Source organism: Psammomys obesus, unplaced genomic scaffold (genome assembly GCF_907164565.1).
Source record: "Psammomys obesus unplaced genomic scaffold, mPsaObe1.curated_primary_1811, whole genome shotgun sequence".
In the NCBI taxonomy this organism is placed as follows: domain Eukaryota; kingdom Metazoa; phylum Chordata; class Mammalia; order Rodentia; family Muridae; genus Psammomys; species Psammomys obesus.
The window spans coordinates 5,706,253-5,727,360 of NW_026596158.1; the positions used below are offsets into that span (position 1 = coordinate 5,706,253).

The following is a 21,108-nucleotide window of genomic DNA, read 5'->3' on the forward strand; positions in this document are numbered from 1 at the left end:
CTGTGCCGTAACCGAACGTCTGGGGAAGATGGACAGGCCTTAACCTCGCAGAGACCCTGCAGATGTGTGGGGACAGGAGGTATTTCCATAGCCTGACGGGCAGGTGAGAGTAGGAACATCCCTGCCGTGTCCCTGCCAGATACTCTGGATCCACAGATGGCAAGCGCATCTCCCAGGCTCCAGAGCCACCCTCCAGCACTGCCCATGGAAGCAGAAGAGGTGGGGCTACTCAGAAGCCAGGCTCTGGAGCAGGGGCTTGGGGGTGAAATAACCTGTGTTTAATTGGTAATGGATCAGCGCAAATTTTACATTTTTTATTAGCATCTTTATCCATATCAAGGCTTAATAACTGCCATCTCCTAAACTGGTCCTTTAAGAGAAGTCTGAGAGTTGGAAATTCTACTAGCAAATCCTGTTTATTAACTAGGAGACCAAGACCCTCCCTCTCAAGAGGTTCTTCCTGGACCCCTCTGGGATTATGATTTGCTTAGAGGCAGGCACAGCATCCAGTATCCCAAACCTGCCACACTGTTTGACATATCTTCATGCCACACATACTGCCTGAACGTTATTATTTACACACGTTTTAACTCAAATAAATTATTTTTAAAAGGAAAGTGTGTCACTCCTATAAATGAAGAGCCAGAATCACTTGCCATAAAGAGAAAATAACCATAAAAATAAATGTGGTGAAATCAAACAATGTCATTAAATTCTAGCTGGATTCTCCTGCCTGCCTACAGCCTGTATCGGACACTGTATCTCTCATCTGAAAGATTAGCACGCGTTAGGATGGTGTTAAAGACTGATGGTGCCCACTGGATACTTCTTCCTTTGAAGCGATCAGAAGGAAAGAGACAGGACAGACAAGGGAGCAATTTATAACTGTGGTTCAGGAGGGGACCCACCCCCCCAGGCTGTGAGACAGTTCAGGTTGTTACCTTCATCGGCTTTTGTTAGCTTCTCGAAGGGGTCCTGATAGTCCTCAAAGTGGTAGAGACGTGTTCTTGAAGGAAAGTGTGTATGTGTGTGTGTGTGTGTGTGTGTGATCTCAGCTGGGGTACTGAGAGGGGAGTGGCAGGGTGAGACATCAGGGGACCCGGAGGACTTAGGAGGTGCAGGGACAGGTTCCTGGCTAGCCAGAACAACAGAATGTTCTGCCGTGTGTGTAGAAAGTTCTGATTTGAGCCATCCAGCAGGGGAATTGCCCTCACAGCATCTGTGGTGTGTTCGGTACACCTGAAGAAATGGATTTGAAAGTCCTATTCAGCATTCATTCATTTTAACTGAGCTATTTATATGGTCAGTGAATGCGGTTTTGTTAGGTCTGTCTGTTGTGAGCTTCTGCTTGTTTCTCTGACTTAAGCTGGGATCTGGTGATTCTTCAGTTCAAACCTGGGGTAGTGTTAAGGCCTACTTCCTGGTGTATGCAGAGAGAAGTATATAGAATACTTTTCTTCCAGTGGCCCTGGCCATAGCAGGCCTAGGAAAAGGTCATGTCCTTACTCCCATTTTACAATAAGATAGGGGAATTGAGCCTGGAAGTCAGTGAGGTGGAGAAGCTAGGATGCCAAGAGAAGTGGCTGTGTTCATGGGTCTTTTATTCTATCACTGAATGGATATAGGCCCTTTGGAACTCGTAGGCAAGCTTTTTAATACTGAGTCACACCACAGCCCCTCACTGGAGGTTTCTACACAGGTGCTCTACCACTGAGCCACACCCCCAGCCCCTCACTGGGGGATTCTAGGCCGGAGCTCTACCACTGAGCCATGCCCCCAGCCCCTCCCTCTTTTACTTAGTTCCTTTTTATTTTATATTTGAGACAAGGGCACATGGAATTGCCTAGGCTTTTAGACGTAGGTAGACCCTCAAACTTGTGATCCTTAAGCTTCAATCTCCCAAGTATGACAGGCATGTGCCAGCAGCCCAGGCTCTAAATAGGTTTTCAGCTGGATTTCCCTATTCTTCTGACCTTTTGGTTCTTAGCCCAAGTGCCCCAAATCCCCCTAAACCTTTTGTCCTCTGTTTTCTGCCCCATGGATGAAGGGTAATGGGCAAATAGCGGCACTTTACTTTAGGAACCCCTGAGCCCTGGTCCTGTGTGTGCTGTGCGGTGTGGCTCAGAAGATGACAAGAAAGTCCCCAGTGTGGAACCAAGACTTCTCTTCCCTTAAGAGACGGACTTGTCTAGTCACAGACCATAATCCCTTATCTTGCTTCTCACTCTTGGTAAAGAGAAGCTGCCCAGCGGGGCTCTACAGGATTTTGATACCCATTGTTTTCTCTTCTTTGTATTTTCTCCTGCCGCTTAGGTGCTTCTGCTACAGTAACATGAGCTCATATATAAATTCACAACCAGAGTGTCAGGCAGATTAGTGTCTATTCACCATTATCCCTGCCCCTAGTCCATCCTGCTTGAGGCTTATCTGGTGTGTAACCAAAATATCTGTGCTTAGCCTAGAGTCTGACCGGCTTTCTAACTGGTGGAGTTCTTGACCTGGGATTGGGTTTGGGATGATGGAAGCTCCCCAGTCGGGCTGCCACCTTGTGGAGGTGAACTGTCCTCCCCGACTCAAGAGTCAGCTGTGTGCATTGGCAAGAGCTTCCTGAGTGTGTGAGGATTCTGCCAGCTGCATGGGTGGGCCTGGTGGGGGACCGCTCCTGTCACCATGGAGATCCTGCCCTTGTCACCGTAGGGATCATCCTTGCAGATGAAACATCATTTCTATAACCAGAAATAACTTCTCTTTATTGAACGTCTGCCCAGTGCTAGGTTTTGTGCTAAGTGCTCCGTGTGCATAATTCCACGAACAGTTCTCAGAAGGAGAATGCCTGGAGCTGTCAAGATCAGGAGCTCAGACAGACGTGGTCACTTGCCCAAGTCCCAGAGGTACTCAGATAGAGAAGACCGTGAATCCAGGCCTGAGATGACACTTGGCATCATGCCATGTGGACCAAAAAAAAAAAAAAAAACCCAAACAAACAAACAAACAAACAAACAAAAAACCAGCATCCAGTCCTGCCTTTTCTGTTTCTTGCCCTTCTGGCCCAGAGTGTAAGTCTTGTAAGTCTCTGCGTTCATCCATGCAGGAGGTGTTTGCCAACTTCTCTGGATGCTTGTCCCTGGTGTTAGTGTGACACCAAAAACAAAATGATAGGTTACTTGTCCAAGGAGGTGAAGGAAACTGAGGTGGCTTCCTGAAAGTGGGGGTGCCCTGCCTCTAAAGAAACAATATGCCACTGGTGTCAGTCTTGAGAGTTGTCTTTTCTTTTTTGGGCCACATTATCTGATGTTTTGAGACAGAAATCAGGCTTGGATCACTAAAGGAATGCTGGGTTTTCTCCACTGTTTATTTTCCTGCCTACATATTCCAGTTTGGATACTGCCTCCAGAGCTTTCTTGACCCCCTCCACTATGCCAGAACACAGAGATATATGCTCTTGCAGATAATGATTCTTGCATACGCAAGCAGGAGAGTCTCAGTTACGTTCTGGCACACCTCATGCTCCTGTTCTTGCAGAGTTGGCTCAAGGGGTCTCTGTCCAGCTAGAGACCTTCCTTGAGCAGACAAAATCAGAATCTGCCCCTCTGCTTCTCCCATCTTCCTGTTCTGTCACTTCCCACCCACAAGACTCGCTCTCTTTGGGTGGTCTCATATCTTGTTACCGGAATGGGCAAATAGCGGCACTTTACTTTAGGAACCTCTGAGTCCTGGTCCTGTGTGTGCGGTGTGGCTCAGACGGTGACAAGAAAGCCCCCAGTGTGTATATTCATGCCTTGCAATGCTCCCGTTCGCCCAAGTTCCAGAGGCAGCTGCAGTAGGAGCAGGCCCTGTGAGGGGACAGCTCCACAGTCACAGCTCAAGGAAGAGAAAACCCTTGGTTTAGCCTTAGAGAAGGTGGCAGACAGGTGGTGGCCTGTCCCAGTGGCTATGCTCTGCACAGAAGGAAGGTTCTGAAGTGGTCCTCACCCTACCATTAATTACAGTACTCCAGCCTAGCTCCCTTTCTTCGGTTCTTCCCCACCCCCCATCAATGGACATTTTGAATTTGGTGCTTATCTACCAGGATCTTGCCACCTCTTTCTGCCATTTCCGGCTCTCTCTGATCACTCTTCTGAGGAAAGACCACTGACTGAGACTGTACAGCAGGACAGGTTCCTGACACACGGTGGGTGGATACCTGTCCCCGATCCTCACAGGAACGCAGTGATTACTACCATCATCAAGAGGCTTGTTGTCTCTAGCTGTTGATCCTGGGCGTCCACAGAGCCCTATTCGTGGAAGGAGGCAGACTCACAGTACCCAAGCCTCTTATTTCCAGAAACAGACTAAGACTCGATGCCTTGTCAGTCCACCCTGGCAAAGGTTACAAATGCTTGGACCAGTGTAACTCAGGCTGGGGACTCCCCAGGGAGCGAATCTTAGCTGCATTTATCATGCCTTTTGGGTAAACCTTCTGTTGTGTATTTTTCTCCTCATTGTGTCCTGATTAGGAACACAATAAAACCTGCCAGTGATTTTTACCCATCCGCAGTCCCATCTCTCAGTTCTAATTCCAGATGTTTGTTTTTTAAAACACTGAACTGAAGGGCAGGCAGACCGGATCCCATTGTTGCCTAGCTTGGCCAACAGAGCCGCAGCCCACCGCTGACACATGCAAGCTGCTAGCCACACCTGCGTGTCACTGCCATGGGAAGGAGCCCCGAGACTATTGGAGTGGGAGGCAGAGTATTAGGGATTTCAATTCTGCTTTATTTTCAACTTGAAATGGAGGAAAACAGACAAAAAACAAATAAGAAAGCTAAACAGTTGCGTGAGAGCTAGCAATTTGCTGGGCTCCCGATGACAGACACTACATTATCATAATTGTCTCTTCTACATGATAGGACAGAAAAATAATAATGTCATTTTATTTATAGCTGGGGTGGCCCCTTTATGAGAGTCATACAAGTTTCTGCCAAGTGTAGCAGGTCAAATGACATCTTTTGATCAGGCCTGTCCAAAGAGATCAAAGATGAATGGCAAGTATTGGATACTCAATGACAGACCAAATCTACAGCAGAAATAAGGCTGCCAGAGCCTGCCAGTTACCCATTAAAGCCCGCCTCAGGAAGGCAGCCTGCTTGACACATTGGCCGAACACCTAAATCAGCCAAGCGCCAGTGCTAAAATTGTGTATTATCATTGGAAATGGCTATTATTTCCTTGGTAACATTTCTGTTAAGGCTTTGTTTGTATACGACTGACCCACCGTCCAAAGTAGAGTTTGCGGGAGGCCAGGCCAGGAGGCCTGAGCAGCATCTTGGCCTTGGCCATGTGTTATCTCGTTTTAACTGTCAGATCCCAATAGATTGGCAACCCCAGCTCTTCCCTCAGCCTGGGTGAGAGGGTGGACCAGGGCTTCTAGGCCCAGCCCCAGGCCCTCCACACACCCAGTGTCTCTTCAGCATCTCATCTGCCCAGCCATGTGCAGTTGGCTCCATCACAGACCGAGCACAGCCCAGAACCTTCGCTGAATATAGTAAGAGGGGAAGTCTGAGCAGATGGAGAGGATCCAGGGGACGATGGCATCCTATCCCACCCAGATTTGGGGAGCAGGGCGGCCCTTGGCACCTCACACGCAGTTCATACGTTCTGTACATACAGAACCGGGTGGAGGCAGCTTCCAAAAAGATAGGAATAGATGTGATTTTTTTTTTTTTTTATTTTCCTCAAGCACTTGAGTTATGTAATTAAATTGAGCTTTGTGGAGATGTTATTTAAAAGGCTTTGATGGGGAACAAAAATTTACTATCATGTTTTTGGCTTCTAATCTGCGGGGGTGGGACAGGGTGGAATACCAAGAAATATCAAAGCAATATTTAGAAAGGAGGACTCCAGGACTGCATGGGAGAAGTCTAAATCCTGTGTCCCAGGGAATGCACAGGTGGTGCTGTGGGTAATTTTTTATTCTGCAGCGTATGCTGGGATGTTAAAAAATATTATTAAACATTGCAATGAGTATACCACTCAGCTAATTAGTGTGTTTCTCTTTCTTTTAATAATACCGGTGCATTTCTCTTTCTTTTCTACCTGTTTTTCTACACGTGGTTAACCCTAAAGAACATATTTAGAAGTGCAATTAGTTATAATTAGAAGCAAACAAACCTAGCTGAGGGTATCTATCTGTCCTTTATTATAAGGAATCACTGGTAAAGGTGGCAGCTGCTGAAATCCAGGTTCTCTGCTTTTAATGAGGACGCGGTTACATGCACTTATAAACCCATGCATGTGCGCACACACAACAAGCATACGTGCACACAACGCATTCCCGCTTGATATGAAAGAGCCTATGGTGGAAGGTGCTTTTGCTTGGCTTGTGAAAGTTATTCAGACCTTGGGTTTCTCGATCACTTTGCATCAACTCCGTCTTTAAGCCACGGAGACACTGTGTCAAAGTCAGAGCATCACTCCGAGGTGATGAGAAGAAGACAGACACTTGACTGTTAGGCCTCTTGGCAGGGAATTTGGTAGTGAAGTCCCATCCAATTTGTCAAGCTCAGCAGTGGTCTTTGCTCCCAAGGAAGCTTTCCGCCCAGCCTTGGCATGCCACCTGTGTGGAAGGGAACCCCACCCCCACCCCCACGCCTTCTGATATGACAGGCTACATCTGTGTGGCTACCCCAGGAAGGAGGCCACCCCCATTTTTCAGTCATTGTATAAGCAAGACACTCACCTTTGACATTTGGACGTTCCAGAAAAACCGTGCCTACCCCCATTTTGTGGCTTCCACCCCAAGCCTCTATGTAAATGAAAGTTTAAACAAATCTGGGATCATGCTGGCTTTCTGTGAAAAAAATTTTTAAATTTCTCTTGAATTATGTAAAGATACATCACAAGATATTTACAATTTTTTTTAAAAACAGATATTCTTTTTATATACTGATAAAATTGGAAACTTGAAGGCATATTTGGCAAGTGTAAACAGATGGTTAAAGATATTTGCTGCGAAGTATCAGAAACAGTTATTCTGACTTCCCTGCTTGGCTAAACATTGCTCTGAAAAGTCAGCCAGAGGGGTGCAGAGCGGGAATGTGGGTCTCTGGGTGCCCTGTGCTTTTCCACTGTGCTGGAGGCAAAATCAACTTGGTCAACCTGAGTGGAAAGACCGACACCCTAAGTGAGGGGATCTTTAGCAACTAAGGAAAAGGAGTCTGTGTGGTCTCCATTAATGTCCGCTGTAGGGGCTCACTCTTAGGGCACTTAGGGCACTTGCTCTTTCTCCAGCAAGGTACAAAATCGCTCATTTTATTCCTAGACAGCCCATGCTCAGAGGTTGCCTGGCCCTTCAGAGGCGCCGATTGGAAAGTTGCATAAAGGAGATTACTGATTGCAGAGAAGGAGGAAAGAAGAAAGCAAGCGACACATTGCTTCTTATTTGTTTTTCTTTCCAGTAGGGCGGAATTCACCATATAAAACATTTCAAATATCCGGATCCAGAGTTCAGAGGATTGAACGGGAAGCCTGGAATTCCGTGCAAGGATCCAGTTGTGAGATGTGTGTTGGGCTGGGGAGGGGATGACTGGAGATCTGGGTGCAGAGGGGAGGAAGCTGCTGTATTTTTTTTTTACAAGCTTATAAAACACAAATGCCCGTGCCACTTGCTAATCTAAAACACTTTCAGTGCAATTGTTCAGTAGCGATAATCTGTCAACAGATTACAATTTTGCTTAATTTTAATGTGGCTAACTTAAGATGGTTGTATAGTAAATTTATGCAACTGATCACAGTTATTAAATTACTGCATCTGCAAAGGAAGCAATCAAACCCCTTATTACAGTTGCTGTGAGTGAATGCTAAATGTCAAGGAGTTACCAGTGCGCTGCAGGGAATCTCGCTCCAGTTAAAGATGCATAAAATATCAGCACTTTTTTAATGCTTGTGCATTCAACAAAGACTCCCATCATAATTAACTGGTATGGAAATAAATAATTTTTACAAACTACCTTCGAAACAGTTGTGCTACGGTTTTTGTCAAAGTCGGTTGCTCTGTGGCGATATTTAAGCCCTTAGACACATTTCCCTCTAACTCCATATGCTATAAAATATTTAAATCTCGCAGAGAGGTTTGAAAATGATATTATAAATCCAACTCTCAGTGCTAAAAAGTAATTTATGGTGATTAATTTAATTATACGTTCTAAGGTTTTGATATTTCAAAAACTCGAGATTAATTTTTTTTTTTTTGTGATTGTCCCAGTTTGACGGTTTGTAGGGAGGAGGGGTCATTCTGTCTGTAAACAGCTGCAGAGCTCGGAAGGTGGAGACCCGCTAGGAAGGTGGAAGGGGAGAGATGTGTGTTGTGAAATTAAAGCCAGATAGCCGGTTTAGGTCCCGGCCCTGCATAGTCAGCTGTGTCCCAATAAGCCAGTTTCCTGGAGAAGAAGCCAGCTGTAAAATGTGTGTATTAAACTATGCACCCTGGGAGGTCCTTGCAGAGAAAGCATGCATGGGTGTGTGGGTTGAGGGGTAAAAACTCCTTAAATATCTCCTGTCTCTAGGAAGAATCCACTCATGTTGTTGTAATCCTTCTACTGTGAATCCCCCAGGGGTCCTCAGGAAAAAAAATACACATCGCTCTGAACTCCATTTGTTTTTGCCGGTGTAGGCCAAAACCAAGGCCTATCACAATTGAACCAGAGGGCTCTAGTCAACCCCTTTGGGAGGCCTCACATCCAGTATTGAGCTTGCAGACCTTGCTGAGTAAGAAGGAAAGAGGAGAGTAGGAGAGCTGGCACCCAGAAGATAGGGGGTCCTCCCCAAATGCACTGATAACAGGCCCCCAGGTAGCTTTAAGAGGTAAAGGCCAGGGTGTTGATTAGATCCCAAGTTCCCCTGCTCATGCCTCTATGAACAGGATCTTGCTCTTGATGTCTCAGCTCTGGACACAACCAATATTGACTCCTGCGTGGGCAAATTGGTATACCAGGCTGTCAGATAGAAGAAGGGTCTGGCTTCCCCCTGGGTTGCAGTGTGACCAATACCGGGGTGCAGGTTACGGCATGCCCTCAGCATGTGGATAAGGGTCCGTGTGCAGAGTACAGGTTTTGCATCTCAGCAGCCACAGAGGGATGCTTTGTTGAAGTGGATGTTTAAGTATCAGGAGTGGGGTGATTCAACACACACCCCCTGCCGCTGCCCCGACTCCTTGCCATGACTTGCTTCTCTTCTTGTTTTGATTTTGAGTCGGGGTCTTCCTAGGCAGAACAGGTTTGCTTAAAACTCCCCATCCTCCTTTTGCCTTAGTGTCTGGAGTGCTGGAGTTGTAGATGTATGTTGTCACACCTGAGTTTGACTGACTTGTCTAGTATATTCACTTGTGTTTGTTTGTAATCGTGTTATAATGTACTTGAAGAATAACTTTTAGGGTAACAGATGCACATAGAGTTTCATTTGTGTTTTGTGAGTAGGTGTGTGTTTCTGTTAATGTATATAGATTTTTAATGTGTATTTATACGTAATACATATATTTAAAAACCAAAATGAACTCAAGCCACAGTGTTTGCCTATAACATCATTTTGTTAGGATTTATTTTTATTTTATGTGTATGAGTGTTTGCTTATATGTATGCCTGTGCACCACATGTGTACAGTGCCTGCAGAATCCAGAGAAGGTGATAAAGGCCTAGGTGATGGTGAGCCACCGAATGGGTGATGGCAATCAAATCCAGGTCTTCTTCAGGAGCAGTCAGTGCTCTGAATTGCAGCCTCATAACTTCTTATTACTGTCTACTGAGAAATGAACAGATTTGGACCATGTCAAACAATGGCTTTTGGCTTTTGATGCTCTTATGATAACCTGTGGTGTCTTCAACAGAGGTCTCAGTTTGAACAAGGACACTTAGCTTGGGGTAGATGCAGCAACTGTGTGAGCACCCAGCTGGAAAAGTGTGTGTGTGTGTGTGTGTGTGTGTGTGTGTTTGTGTGTATGTGTGTGTGTTTATATAGTTAACCTTTTGGATTAATGAGTATGGCACCTGCAGCTTCAATTAGCCATAGGTAAAAAAAAAAAAAATCTCAGAATTAAATGTATCAGGACCCAGGCATAGCGGTTTACACACCTGTAATCCCAGCGCTGATTGGAGACTGATGAAGGGGGATCTGGAGTTTCAGGCCAGCCTGAGCTCCTTAAAAACTACAAACAACTGAAAACAAAACAGAAAGCAGAGAAGATGGCCATGGTGGACTTTTTATTTTTTTGCCACTATTCTAGGAACAAACCAAACCAAACAGAGGCAGTGCACAGAGCATTTCTACCATGTTAGGCACTGACGGTGACCCAGAGACAATTTAAGTTCCTGGGAGGGCTGTGGGGTCTTAGGGAAGCACAGCAGCAAGCTGTGTGAGGAAACCCAAGTGTCTCTGGATTCTGGGATCCTCCATGCGTGGGTCCTATAACCTGTCCCTCAGATATGTCTGGACAGCTTTCTCTCTCTCTCTCTCTCTGGTGTGTGTGTGTATGTGTGTGTGTGTGTGTGTGTGTGTGTGTGGTGTGGTGTGGTGTTTTCAGGTAAAAGTAAACACTCATATAGTATCCCTTAAAGGTTAATTAGAGATATTTCTTGAGAGTGAGGATAGCATGGCTCTTACTTCATGAAACACAAAGATTTCTGTATAAATAATATGTCCCAATTTCTAAAATAATGTCAAATGTTGAATCCCTTGGATAGGCTGTTTGTGAATGGTGTGTATCATTTTTTGTTTTCTTTGTCCTATGTACTTCTTTGTTTTATTCTGTTATTTAATTCTGGATTTTTTTTTTAAAATAAAGTCTCTCTATGAAACTCAGGCTAGTCTTAAACTCTTAATCCTTCTGAATACTGGGATAACTGGTATGTGGCCAGCCCCATGCATTTCTTAGTAGTTCAGGTGTGACCTGGAGTCTTGTGTCTGTCTTCTACCTTACATTCTAGGGTACAGTCACAAAGGGCGGGGATGTTCCTGACGTCAGCCTCTGGATAATGTGGGCATCAGGTCCATTATTCTGCATTTTGAGCAATCCCCAATCCCAGCTGCCCTGTGAGCTGTTAACCCTAAATGAATATCTCGGCTGCTGTGGCATGGAGTCTTTGTTTGGTAGATTTGGGGCATGCCAGATTTCTGTAGAATGACTGGACCCGTTGCTGTTTCACTTGTAACAAAACCGGCATCGGATTCCTGAGTCTGGTGGAGTAGGTCTGCCATGAGGGCTATGCAGCAGACCACAGCAGAGGGATCCCAAGTAGAAGGCCCTCCTGGGCTGTTCAGTGAGACCTTGTCTCAAGGTAGACTTGAAAGGTGCGGGAGCTGCGGCCCAGTCACAGAGCCTTTGCCTAGAATCTGCCAAAACCCTGGCTCCTGTCCTCAACATGGCAAACAAAACATTACAAAACCAAGGGGGAGGGGATGTCACCTCTTGCTTGTGGGATGGGATCTCTGAAGGCAGCAAAATAAATCATTGGGGCTCAGACAGCCTCGGCGTGGAATGGGAGAGAGAGCCCTAGTCACTTAAGTTCAGCCTGTGGCTTCCCACTTAATCCGGTGTGTCTGAGTGGGACGCAACAAATCAGGGGGATTGACCCAGCCGACCTCAGGGCATAAGAAAGGGACAGGAGGCAGCCAACCGAAGAGCAAAGAGCGTTCAGGAAAGTACTTAGAATGCACTTGTGTGGCTGTGGCTGTGGCTGTCACGTAGCCATTGTGGCCATCAGGCTGGCGTGACTTCTGAGGGGATTCAGGTGTGTTTTCCCAGGGTCCTTGGGTTTTCTGACCACATCCTCCGTTGCACATGGGTTGGAGGGAGGCTCTGTTCATGAGCCATGAGGTGCTTTCCCCCACCCCATCCAGAACAAGGCCAAGGCCAGGCCATTGCCTTATGCCTCGCCCAGCCAGACCACCTCCTGCGTAAGCCACTCATTTTGTTTTATTTTCATGCTCTCTGTATGAATAAGATGGCCTGCAGAGGAGGCATCATGCACAGCCCAGCAAGTACTCACTGTGTAGCCCAGGCTTCAACTTGCCATCCTCCTGCCACAGCATCCTGAATATCTGGGAAGAGAGGAGTCAGTTGCCTTGCTCTCTTGCTCTCTTGTCTTTGACTCAGTTCCAGTAACCGCCACTCCATGCTCATCATTTGCCTTGTTAGGGAAAGTGACAGTGACCATGAGAGAGTGACCACTGGCCAAGAGGAAAAGCCTGCTTTTCATTTGGCTGAGGGGTTTTGGGAGAGAATCGTGTCATCTGCTCTCAGAGTGCCCGTGACAGGGAAGCCCTCATGTGTGAGTTGGCCTCATCCTTCACAGCCTGTGAGCTGGAATTCCATCCTCATCCAGTCTATCCTCACAGGCGTGGCCCAGCCTGCCTTGTCTCTCTATCTTCCCCACTGTAGCAGAGGGTTGGGGTGGGGGAGCAATTTTTAAAGATCCGCTAATGGCAATGAAGAATATTCCAATATAGCATTAAGGATTTTGCTTCTGAAATGTGTTTAATGTAAATATGCTGTCAGAGACCCTTCAAGTAATTGACACAAGCAGATGATTAGCAGTGTTCTCCACGGTGTTTTTGCATAATCTTACATTTTGACAGAACTCCTCAGCCGCGTTTTTATTGTCAGCGCTCCACAATCAGTAGGACTTGCCTCCCTGCCAACACTGACTTTGTCATTACGAATCTTATAAATGGTCATTTTACTAGTTCAGGGGTGTGTAGGGGTACCATTATGGCCCATTTGAGGGCTACGTCTCTCCTGAAAGGCACGTTTTCACTAACTCAGATGAACTCAGATGAGGCAGACTCTGGACTGGTGGGGCTACCATCGCCCACTAGGGCATTGGCCCCTTGGGATGCCAGGTGCTGGGACTCCCACAGACCACCAGGACATCGGCCCCTCAGGATGTCAGGTGGGACCACTACAGACCACCATGGCACTGGACCCTCAGAATCTTGGTTGTAGTTTTTGTGTGTGACTGAGATGGACGGACCTCCTGAGCAAAATGATTAGGGGAGGAAAGGCCTACTTAAGATCATGTCTTCAGAGCTGTTAGCCCATCATGGCAGGGAGAGCGTGGGAGAGCAGAGTTGTGGTACCCAAGACACACAGAAAGGGAGATTCTGACACTCACTGGCTTCTTTCTCTCCACCTTACTCTACCTGCCCGCCCAGCCTAGGGATTAGCTCTACCTATATTCAGGGTGGTTCGTCCTCCTCAGAGGGTAGCTCTGGGGACACCTTCAACAGAGGTGTGCTCCTGTAACCTCCTTGGGGCTTCTCAGTTCAGTCAGGATGAGACACTCGCATCTAGTGAGCTGCAGGATCGGGGCTGGCAGCTTGGTGTTGACGGCTAACACAGCACATATCCAGGTGAGCTGTTCTGTGGCCAGCCCCAGTGGTGACTCACCGTCTAAGGAATTAGTAGCCACTACCATTCTGACTTGGATATTTTCCCCCCTACATGTTGAATTGAGTCCATCTTTGCTGATATAAAAAAAAATCATGTTCAATTATAATCATATCCAGCTGGTCCAAATTAAACTGCCCTGATCTATAAGCATCCATAACTGCATACAGTTAACTTACATTAGCAGTCAATATAATAAACCCTCACCTTTATTGAAGAGGCTCTGTTTCTCCTGCTGGTCTTTAATCTATCTCAATAGATTTCTGGTGTACAGCATATATAGATCTGGCCGGTGACAAGGGTTAGGGAAGTCTTGTGTAGAACATTTAGTTGTAGCTCTGAAAAGCCCACATTCATCAGAGGGCGAAGTCGATCAGATTGTGCTGGAATCAATGGAAGGCTTGTGGGATCCCTCTTAGGCTTGTAACGAGTTCACCTGCTTTGAAGAGCGCACACACGCATGCACACACACACAGACACCTCGTTTTTTCTCTCTCACGCACCTATACGCTTCATTGCTCCCTCCCTCCCTCTCTCACATTCTCACACACATTCTCTCTTTCTCTCACTTACATTCACACACTCTTTCTCTCTCACACACACCCCCTCACAACACTCTCTCTTTCTCTTTCACACACAATTACACATTCTTCCTCTCTCCTTTCTCTCTGTCTCTCTCTCACACACAGGCATTCTCTCTCTTTCTCTCTCTCACACTTCCTCTCCCCCCTCTCTCTCACAATCTTCCTCTCTCCTCTCACACAACACTCTCACGCACATGCACTCACATATACACACTCTCCTCTCACTGTCTCTCTCTCTCTCTCTCTCTCTCATACACACACACTTCTCTGTCTTAAAGCCATTTATCTCTGAATGTCAAATTGCAATAATTAACCATTATTGATCTTAAATTCAATTAACTTCATTAACACAGGTCATGATGAGGGTGCTTGTAAGGGAAAGGCATTTGACAAGTGCCTTTGCTCGTGTGACATTATGTGTTCATAGTGGCAGCTATAAACTGTTCATACTGTTGCAGCCAGCAAGAAGAAAGCCTGAGAGATGGACTGTGGCGTGGGGTGGGTGTGATACCCGGGTGGGAAACCCACAAAATAGTTTTCACTGTTGGTCTGTGATTTGTTTTCAGCTTTAGTTTTGCTTTACTTTTTGTTCTGGTTTGGGTGGAGAGTTGTTAGTCTGATTTGTAATGCTGGCATGGAACCAGGGCTTTGTGTGGGTTAGGCAAGTACTCTACCACTGAGCCACACCCTAGCCCCTCACTGGGAGATTCTAGGCAAGTGCTCTACCACTGAGCCACACCTCCAGCCCCTCACTGGGAGATTCTAGGCAGGGGCTCTACCACTGAGCCACACCCCAGCCCCTCACTGGGAGATTCTAGGCAGATGCTCTACCACTGAGCCACACCTCAGCCCCTCACTGGAGGATCCTAGGAAGGTGCTCTATGGTTGAACCACACCCATAGTCCCTACCCTGTGACTCTTTGCAGCTGGACTCTACAAATCCAGTTTTTAGGCTATACCCTGTATGCACAAAGGGTCCTGTGAGCACAGGTGTCCTCATTCCTGGTGGTGGCGACACTACCAATATTCCTGTCTTCTTTTTCTGCACCCAGTGGACTTGATGTTACAGGTGGTGGTCATGGGATTCTAGGCTCTAGTGACCCTGGCGGCAGCCCTTGCATTTGTGTTTGTAGATTAGACGATTTCCCTATGACCAAGAGAAGAGCCTGGCTTCTGTGACTGGGACCCTCAAGAGAGCTCTAGTCACTCCACTGTGAGGCATGTGCTGTGAATACTGCATTGCATGTTTTGTGTCTCTACAGTCTTCCAAGATGTCACTCTAGTTTGCCCAGTCTGGTCTGAGGCGGTAACTGTGTGACTCCCTTAAAGAATTAGGGGTTCTTCCCTCATATCTCATATCTTCTTTCTAACTTTCTTGTTTTTTTTTTTTTTTTTTTTTTTGTCTCCTCTGAGGTAGAGGGTCACCATTAGCCCAGGCTGGTCTAGAACTAGACATTCCTCTTTGTCACCTTCCTGAGTGCTGAGGTTACAGGTATGTGCTGCAACCCCAGGCTAGCTGCTTGCCACATGAAACTGAGAAGTTACACAGTATGGCACAGTTGGGAAAGTGCTGAGCCATGTTCTGTCCCTCATGCCACAATCTTTTCCTGTGTTGTATGTATCCTGGGCATTTATGCATGTGCTCATTTACATGTGCTCATGCAAATACATGCAATGGCCAGAGAAAGATCTCAGGTGGCTTCCTTGGTGACTCTCCACTTTATTTTCTTGAGATAGGGTCTTGAAGTTTTGGTTGGAGCGGCTGGCTAGCATTCTCCCTGGATATTGTCTGTCTCTGCCCACTCAACACTGGGGTTACAGGCGTGCACAGTAGTGCTCAGCTTTTACATGGGAGCGGGGATTTGAACTTGGGTCCTGTAATCGCTTGCATAGCAGTTACTCATACTCACTGAGCTCGGTACTTTTATTTATTTGAGGCTACCTTGTTAGATGTTCATAGACCAGGGTTCAAACTTCTGGTTCAGCACATGCTGGTATTATAGGCGTGTGTTTTCCTACGACAGCTCTGATCTGTATCTCTCAGTCAATCTTCCCTTTCTTGCAGTGGGGTTTTGCTTCATGCTGTCTGGATTGCCACTTGTTTGCTGTTTAGCTAAACTGGGTCATGCACAGAGTTACCATAGGCAGTTACTCAGCTTGCCCACACAGGCTGGTGGCTTTCTCAGCTGAAATAGATGTACACAAATGGGATCTCCACGTCCTGGAAATTTGGTTCTGGGGTTTCCTATTCTTTTTAGTTTTGTAGCTTTAGTTACATGTGGTCAATAATGCATGGGGGTTCGTGCATGCATGCCACAGCATGTGTGTGGTGGTCAGAGGAACTGTGGGAGAAGTTCTTTCTTTCCGTCTTTACATGGGTCCCAGACATCAAACTCACACCCTCAAGCCTGTGGAGCAAGTGCTTTTATTCACTGGTCTCGTGGGCTCCTGGGTTTTAACTCTCTGGAAATGCTACTGGGTGCAGAGTGCCTCAGATAAACTAAGCACAAAAGTAATGAGTTACAAGCATGAAGTCTGCCTTCTCTGTTGACAACAGCTTCTCCATTTTGCTTCATTTTCTTGAGACAGGGTCTTTCTCTATAGCTCAGAGTGGCTTCAAAGTCCTGATCCCCCTGCCTCAAGTTTCCCAAGTGCTGGCTTTACAGGTGTGTGGCACCACATCTAACTCATGCAATGTTTTCTTCTTTCTTCCTTTATTTCTTTCTCTCTCTCTTTTGACAGGGTAGCTTTACCTGGCCTAGAACTCACAGAGGCCTGCCTCTGCCTCCCAGGATTAAAGACATCTTTTCAATGAAGAGTGTAATTGAATTCAGAGATTTAACAAGCAGTTGTTAGCATGTTCATGGCCCTGCCTGGACCAGAGGCTAATGAGACAATGACAGGAATCTACAATTTCCAGCTGCAAAATCCTGAAAGGGCCTTGTATATGTGTAAGTGACAGTGACAGGCAAGGCCTGAGGGGACAGCAAAGTGCCCAGCAAACAGGACACTTGCTGGGTTCCCAAAGGTAAATGCTTTTGAGCCACAGGAGCAAAGGCCCAGAGTGACATTCTGTAAGTACAGGAAGCATGAAGACACAGGGACATATGGGATCCCCAAGGTCCCTGAGTGCTCTCAGGCAAAGATAGGTTACTGAGGACACCATTGGCGCTCCATGCAGCTCTGTTCTTAGTGCCACTGTCATGGTCCTGACTTGTTTAAGGAAATGCCTTCTGAAATCGGTCTCTGCGGAGCAGTGGTCCTGTTTTAGGAGAGGAATCTCTGGGGCTGTCAGCGCTTCAGGGTTGGACGGTGTGGCGGGTAGGGGTTTGTGGCCAGCTGCTGGTTTGTTTAGTTTGCTTCTTCCCCTGTGTGTGTGTGTGTGTGACATTTCTGAATTAGAATCAGAACATCCTTCATGGGGCTTTCTTGAGAGCTGTTTGGGGTTCTAGCAGGGAGCAACCTCTCTCCTCTACCCTTAACTGAAGAATGACCCTCATCCACTGGGGAGGGCCTGCTTCACTGACCAAGCGAGCCCTTTCGGGAGGGATATGGGGAGCAATGAGAGAGGAGGTGCTGCCCAGCCAGCCAGAGCAGTCAGAGCAATCCAGGTGATCACTGGGGTGACAGATGTCACGGACAGGCTGCTCTCCTATCAGGTCTTTCTGTTGGTCTTAAGGAGGAAGGAATGAGGCAGGTGGGAGGCCTAACTTAGCTTCAGTAATCCCCTCCCACTAAGAATGTCCGCCTGCAGGGGTCACCCTACACATCTCACGGGGCCATCCCTGCCCCTGTCTCACAGACACCTGCTTTGCCAGGCAGTGTGGCCCCAAGTCTCTTCAGAGAGCCACTCAGGTCATCAGTACAGCTGTGTGAATACCCTGGGCTTTTGGAGGGGTGGGATTCACTTCAGTGGCTCCCTGACAGAGCCCAGTCTTGGACCTGACTCTGAAGTAACAGAGACCCCCTGAGGCCCCCTGGCTCCCACAGCGGGGATGTGATTCCACCCATGGCTGCAGCCTCATGCTCCAGGCATGGTTTGGAGTTCACCCAGGAGCCTTCCTCTTAGATCAGCATTTCTCAATCTGTGGGTCTTGCATCCTTTTGAGGTGGAATGATGCTTTCACATGACCTGCCTAAGACCACTGGAAAATACAGATACTTAAACATTCCGATCTGCAACTGTAGCATATTTACTTTGAAGTAGCAATGAAAATAATTTCATGGCTGGGGGTTACCACAATAGGAGGGGCTGCATGAAAGGGTTATAGCATTAGGAAGGCTAGGAACCACTGCTGTTACATGGTGGTTCCTGCCTCTTGTTTCCACTTCAAGCGTGAAGTTCGCCTTTTGCTTCCTCTTTTCCTACGGTCCATTATCCTTGTGTGTGCCATTTTCACCCAGACTGCCAGAAGCCCTGGGAAACTGAGGCAGCCTATAGATGGGGATAGGACATTCTGGCATTCTGGCAGAGGTGGCTTCTCAGATACCTGCACTTTGCATCCAGGCCCCAGGACAGGAAACTCATCTCCCCAGATAGAACTGTGTGTCCTGTGAGCACGGGAGCAGGGCCTCCAGTGGGCTCTGTAGGACACGGTCCCCTTTGGAGCCTGACATGCAGCAGGTGCACAATACAAGTGTGTTTGCTTTTATGATTTTCCTCAGGCTTCGAAGCACTCCACCTAGGGCAGGCAAGAGCCTCATTCCCCAGTTGCCTCTCAACAGAACATGCCCTCCCGAAGCTGTCGGATCTCTTCACATCCAGGTTGGGGATCCTCTTCAGGGGCGCATTTCACAGAGCTCCCCCAGATGATAGACTTCTTTGATTTTCCACAGTGTGTCTGAGAGCTCTCCCTATGTGAACACTTGAAGAATTATATTGCTTTGTAAATTTCATTTCTTTATTTCATTTGCATTATAACATACTGAAAGGACAGTGCATTAGCGTAGGTCAATAAATTTTCCCCAGGTGAAAGCATTCATTTTACCAGGGCTCACACATGACAGTCCAGAGTCCTTTTGCCTTTTTGTGGTTATTTTCTCTTAAGGGCAGCAACACTCTTGGCTTATGACACCAAAACTTAGTTCAGCCTAAATTTGAAATTTACACGAATGGATTTAAGTGGTGCCTTCTCTGTTGTGTCCAGCAGCCTCACTTAATATTGTCTGTGGGCTTTTCTTTTGCTGCAGTGCTGGGGATGAGCCCCAGGGTCTTGCACATGCTAGGCAAGCATTCTGCCATTGATCCATGCCCCAGCAGCTCATTGATGGATTCTCGGCAAGGACTATGCCACTGAGCCATGTCCCCAACTCCTCACTGGAGAGGATTCGACACAATTGCTCTACCACTTAGCCGAGCTCCTAGCCTCTCACTGGAGAATTCTAGGTAAATGCTTTGCTCACACACGCAGCCTCTCATCAGTGGCTTCTACACAGGTGCCAAACTCCCCAGCCTCTGGGATTTCCTGTGGTATTTCCTGTGATAGTTTTCTTTTCACCGCTGCATAATATTCTGTCATGCTGATGTGCCTCTCTTACTGTTGATTTAGTTCCTTTCAGTGTTTTACAGCTTATGAGCCACCATGTGGTTGCTGGGAATTGAACTCAGGACCTCTGGAAGAGCAGGCAGTGTTCTTAATCACTGAGCCATCTCTCCAGCCCGTATTTTCCAGCTTATGATGAAGTTTTCCAAAGGATGTCATGGGCTACATGCTGGATGTTTGTGCTTCTGCTGGGGCTGCTTCTGGGCTCGAACTTGCTGAGCGACTGAGTACGTGGCTGTGCAACTTTCTAGACCATGCCCCACCTTTCTGCAGTGGTTAAGACAAGTTGTACTTGCACGGCTACGAAGGAGGGTTCTGTTTTCCTGTCTTCACAAATACTGTTTCACCTTATCCTGTCTTATTGTTGTATCCATGGATATATCATATGTCATGCTATGAGCTTGTTTGTCCACTTTTGGGACAGTCTAAGAAATACTGATAAAAAGACTTAAAGGGCTGACCTCTTTTGCCCATACATAACTTTTCCCCTGCTATAGACTCCTAGCTGGAGCAGAGTACATATGTTTCCAGTCTTGATATATACTGCCACCACACCCTCTGTGCAAAGGCTACAGCAGGAAGGAATGTTCCAGTGAGCGAGGCTGCCACCCTATGTTATTTGTCTCCTCCCCCCTCCTTTTTTCCTCCTCTTCTCTCTTCACCCCATCCTTCTCTCCCCTTCCTCCTCTTCCTCATCTTCTCTCCTCCTTTCTTCTCCCCCATCCTTCCATACTTTATGGAAGGTACCTGAGTTAAGAAACACTGAACTCATACTAAATAAACATTGATATAAGTTTATGAGGCAGGATATTTAAAAAAATACTGTAATACACCAACCAGTGGGTGTTTTTTTTTAATTTATTTTTATTTTTTTATATAGACTGGTTTGGAGATATCCAATTTATTAAGTAAAAAGGAGGTTGGAATCTATTAGCATATACATGTCAATCACAATTGCAAATGGTTTGTAACTATGAAACCTTCCTTTGGTTTCTTTAAACCAGCTAGAAAGATTTCATTATGATTTGTATAAGTCATGTGAGGCCTGGATACATGCTGATTGAGTTCTGACTGGCTGTGTGAGGGTATCTGGATGCCGAATGAGGAGAGTGCTGTTGACTGGGTGACAAGTGAGGTCAGGGGTAGTCCTTACTGGGTGCTATATTATTACTTAGTGCTTTCTACATATTATAAGTGCTAGTTAAGTAAAGGGTAAACTCTACGTGAGTCTGAATACTGGTTTAATACAGGTTCGACCAGGGCTGGTTGAGAATCGGCTGAGTACCATGGAAGGGCCTGCTGAGGACTCAGTTATAGCTAAGTGAAGGCTAGCTGAATACTGGACCAGGGCTGACTGAGGGCTGGGTCAGGGATGTGTAATCCTTGCTCAGTGTTAGATACCATGCTTAGGTTTGATGGAGAGAGAGCAGGACTAAACTCCTCTGGAGTTGTAGTGAGCACGTTCTCTTTAGAGTTTTCTTCTGGTTGTGGGATGAGGACTCTTGAGATACAATTGTGGTCTTGGTTTTCTGCTCTGCAAAATGGGAGTGGAGCCTTGTGAAGA

The 21,108-nt window shown here is 46.7% G+C and overlaps 1 protein-coding gene across 1 annotated transcript in view; it reads left to right on the top strand.

Moving 5' to 3' along the window:
- The window catches only part of Tshz3 (teashirt zinc finger homeobox 3), a 39,693-nt gene that overhangs the window by 737 nt on the left and 17,848 nt on the right, over window positions 1-21,108 (top strand). The gene's annotated exons all lie outside the window — the stretch shown is intronic.